Here is a 4,826-nt window from a genome sequence, read left to right on the forward strand (position 1 = left end):
ATAAACTGACCGCAAAAATGAATTGAAATCCACACTTGAAATTTAATGCCCCCTTATAAATTGCAATGGCCGCACTCATAAAGGGTCCTGTTGCATTATGGTACGGTTCACATACTGCATAAAAATATTATTTTTTCCACCATGTCATTTAATTTTCTCCTCAGCCATGTCCCTTCCTGTGTGTTCAGCAGGAGCCTTGGCTTGGCTCAGCTAACACTTTGGCGTATAAGGTGACAGTGCATTTTAGGACACATTTAACAAACAGTGCAGCGTTGACTGACTCCTGACTCTGTGCCAGATTAATTCATGCACAAATACCACAGGAACTGCTTTAGAGCCACACAGTAATCAAAGGATCTATGATGTTTAATCGAGGGGGGGGGGGGAGATAAGAAAAAATGTAACTCCAAACCTTATGGAAGTATCTAGATTTTCTCTGGAGACTTTTTAAGGACATGTCTTACTACAAAGAGAAAGTCGGGCCCTTCTGTCGCTCGTTTTACGGAACATGAACATGTAGGTTTGTCGGTTTGCTTTATACCCTGTGCGTGTTGTAGATGGCACTACATTCAGAAGGCAGAGATAGGATGTGGGAGGCTTACTTGCCTACTTTTGCAAACTAGTTTCAGGGAAATTATAGTTGGTAGTAGAATTTTGCACAGCGCCCCATTGAGGGGGTGTGTCATGCTGCTCTCCTCCCAAAGGGTGTGTCTAGTTCCATATATGGAGAGATTGTGAAAAGAGATTGTGAACATGGCACCTAGAAGCGTGGGTGTCTACTGCTACATCTGAGAGGAATCTTATAAAATGACTTATATCCAATAAGTGTTCAATGTAGATGAGCCACATAGCAGTTAGTAAGAGCTACTATACTTGGTAATGTGCTGGGAAATGGTGCTGATGATTCAATGTAAATGTATCTGTCTCTCATTTCTTTTTTCCCAAAAATGTAACAGTGGAATGTGGGCTAGGTGACATTAGGGAGATTGCTAGAATAATAAGGGAGAGAGGGAGATTGCTGCTATGTCAGGGAGTCTCCTGCAGAATGCAGGAGGGGAGGTAACTATGATGTAACAGTGTAATGTGGGCTAGGTTGCATGAGGGAGATTGCTAGACTAATGTGGGAGAGAGGGAGATTGCTGCTGTTTCAGGGAGCAAAGGTAACTATGGTGTAAGTGTAATGTGGGCTAGGTGACATGAGGGAGATTGCTAGACTAGGCAACTATGGGTAGGCAACTATGGCTAAATTCCAAATAGAATGAAGACACAAAAAGAGCATATTGTAGTATTAATATAACAGTATACATTAAAGAACTGTAGCTGTGAAATAAACTAGTTTAATTTAGTTACAGGGAAAAAAAAGACATTGGGGCAGTATTAATCCTGGTGAAGTGGAAGGTGATAACTCACCAGCCAAAAAGTTGTGCTTGAAAAATGACAGTTAGGAGTCAATTGGCTGACATTTTTACCTTGACCGAAACTTTAATTTTACATGCTGTGTTTGAAAAATGATAGTAGAGTTGACTAGTTACCTCCCCACAGTTGACTAGTTACCTCCCCACTTTATCACTTGACAAGGCTTAGCATCTACCCCACATCCTGGCCCTCTGTGCTCCGCCCACTCGTTATGCAGCTGCCAATAACACAATGACTACTCAATATAAGTCACCTGGGGAGGAAGCAGTCGTTACATAGGTCAGTACTCCTGGTGAGTCCGGGCAGGTCCAGACCCCCCCCCCCCCCTCCTGTGTGACCTCACTGAGAACATTTCATTCTCGTCATGCACTAACTGGAATTATGACATGCTGGTAAATATCAATAAACGTGAACATTTAGGAGACTACAGTCAGGGGCTGGGGATCGCTTCCAGGACTGTGTTCTTTCCCTGTTGACACGTCGCCGTAGGATAACAAATGCCAGCGTAACAGTTATAACCTTGACACCTGTCATCACTCCATCAATGTGTCTTCTCACTAGCTTGGAAGGGGTCAGTGAAAAGACCCAGAGGTGTCAGCCTTTGAAATGTAATCGCTGCCACTTCATGCAGGCTAATACAGTCATGCGAAATGCTGGGGCAGAAAGACTTTCGGAAATCAACGGTAATAACTGCAATTACGATGAAGTGCCTGGGAAGGAATGCGGGGCCTGGAGATCAGTGGTAATTGGCCGCGTCTTAAGTCGTTACTATGAATGACGCAATGAAACAGGGGATATTTTTGAATATGTCAAATATTATGCTACTTATTAATTATCCCTGGGAACTGATACATTGCATCCTGGAGCCTGACACTAGTTTGGCTATATTGATATTATTGTTGAATGCATTTGCTTATGTCACTGTTATACTCCCTTTATAATCTCCATTATGTGCTGGTGTCAGTCTGGAGGGGCAGTCTCCATCTGTCTCCGAGGAGCATCTGATGCATCTCTGGCTCTGACTCCGTCCGCCCATCTGTCAGGAGCAGGTGTAACTGCGGCATGGACAGGTCAGACAGCGATCCAAGCACCTAATCACAATCTGCCCGTCACATACAGTGCACATGGTTCGCGCCTATCAGGGGTTTGTATTAGAAGACCATTTATTATAATTGTTTATTACATGTAAATGCTGTTTTGCGCAATATTAATGTGAAATCTACAATGTCATTTAGTGTTTTTATTTTATAGATCAGAGGAAGACACAGACTGAGAGTTATATAGTGGGAGGAGCAGGGTCCTCAAGCAGCACAGAGTATATCAGGAGATGAGTGATGTGTCAGTGAGGACAGGGCTGCATGTGACAGGGACAGTGACCTGATGTGAGGAGGGGAATGGAGGCAGCAGGAAGCCACAGACTGAGAGTTATATAGTGGGAGGAGCAGGGTCCCCAGCAGCACAGAGTATATCAGGAGATGGGTGATGTGTCAGTGAGGAAAGAGCTGTATGTGACAGGGGTAGTGACCTTATCTGAGGAGGGGAATGGAGGCAGCAGGAAGCTACAGGCTGAGAGTTATATAGTGGGAGGAGCAGGGACCCCAGCAGCACCGAGTATATCAGGAGATGAGTGATGTGTCAGTGAGGACAGGGCTGCATGTGACACGGGCAGTGACATGATGTGAGGAGGGGAATGGAGGCAGAAGGAAGCCAAACTGAGAGTTATATAGTGGAAGGAGCAGGGCCCTCAAGCAGCACAGAGTATATCAGGAGATGAGGGATGTGTCAGTGAGGACAGGGCTGCATGTGACAGGGGTAGTGACCTTATCTGAGGAGGGGAATGGAGGCAGCAGGAAGCTACAGGCTGAGAGTTATATAGTGGGAGGAGCAGGTTCCCCAGCAGCACCGAGTATATCAGGAGATGAGTGATGTGTCAGTGAGGACAGGGCTGCATGTGACAGGGGCAGTAACATGATGTGAGGAGGGGAATGGAGGCAGCAGGAAGCCACAGACTGAGGGTTGTATAAGGGGAGGAGCAGGGACCCCAGCAGCACAGAGTATATCAGGAGATGAGTGACGTGTCAGTGAGGACAAGGCTGCATGTGACAGGGGCAGTGACATGATGTGAGGAGGGGAATGGAGGCAGCAGGAAGCCACAGACTGAGAGTTATATAGTGGGAGGAGCAGGGTCCCCAGCAACACAGAGTATATCAGGAGATGAGTGACGTGTCAGTGAGGACAAGGCTGCATGTGACAGGGGCAGTGACATGATGTGAGGAGGGGAATGGAGGCAGCAGGAAGCCACAGACTGAGAGTTATATAGTGGGGGGAGCAGGGTCCCCAGCAGCACAGAGTATATCAGGAGATGAGTGATGTGTCAGTGAGGACAGGGCTGCATGTGACAGGGGCAGTGACATGATGTCAGGAGGGGAATGGAGGCAGCAGGAAGCCACAGACTGAGAGTTATATAGTGGGGGGAGCAGGGTCCCCAGCAGCACAGAGTATATCAGGAGATGAGTGACTTGTCAGTGAGGACTGGGCTGCATGTGACAGGGGCAGTGACATGATGTGAGGAGGGGAATGGAGGCAGCAGGAAGCCACAGACTGAGAGTTATACAGTGGGGGGAGCAGGGTCTCCAACAGCACAGAGTATATCAGGTGATGGGTGATGTGTCAGTGAGGACAGGGCTGCATGTGACAGGGGCAGTGACATGATGTGAGGAGGGGAATGGAGGCAGCAGGAAGCCACAGACTGAGGGTTGTATAAGGGGAGGAGCAGGGACCCCAGCAGCACAGAGTATATCAGGAGATGAGTGACGTGTCAGTGAGGACAGGGCTGCATGTGACAGGGGCAGTGACATGATGTGACCAAAGGAATGGAGGAATCTTTAAACTTTAAAGACATTTCAAATCCACGGCACAAACGCCAGCGCTGAAACATCCTTATCAGCGCAAACTGCTAATTAAACATGCAAGTGTATAACGAGCTGCACGATGCACAAAATATACATATACACAGTCAATGGTAGGAAGAGACTCGGGCACATGAGCTAATGGCACCGCTCTGACAGAACTGAATTTGATAGAATAACAAGCTAAATTGGTTATTGATTTGCAATACTCTCTGCCAGCAAAACTGTTTCTCTGTCATGTAGAGAAATAGAAGCGGACGAGGAAGCAGAGAATAAGGATCCTATACGTCCGCGAGTCCTGGCATCCAGCTTGTTATCACCTGTGTGTTATTAATAGCCCCGGCACTCGAGGTTATGAAGGACTGTTTATCTGGAGTCAGCAGCAATTACAGGAGATCCCTGGAGTCCGTCATTGTCTCACCCGCTGCGCTGTACAGCTCCGCTGCGGAGCAACAAACGGTACTTGTCACTGGGTATGTTCTGCTACTGATAATGTGTCTT

Source organism: Crinia signifera, chromosome 5, assembly GCF_055691185.1.
Source record: "Crinia signifera chromosome 5, ASM5569118v1, whole genome shotgun sequence".
Lineage (NCBI taxonomy): Eukaryota > Metazoa > Chordata > Amphibia > Anura > Myobatrachidae > Crinia > Crinia signifera.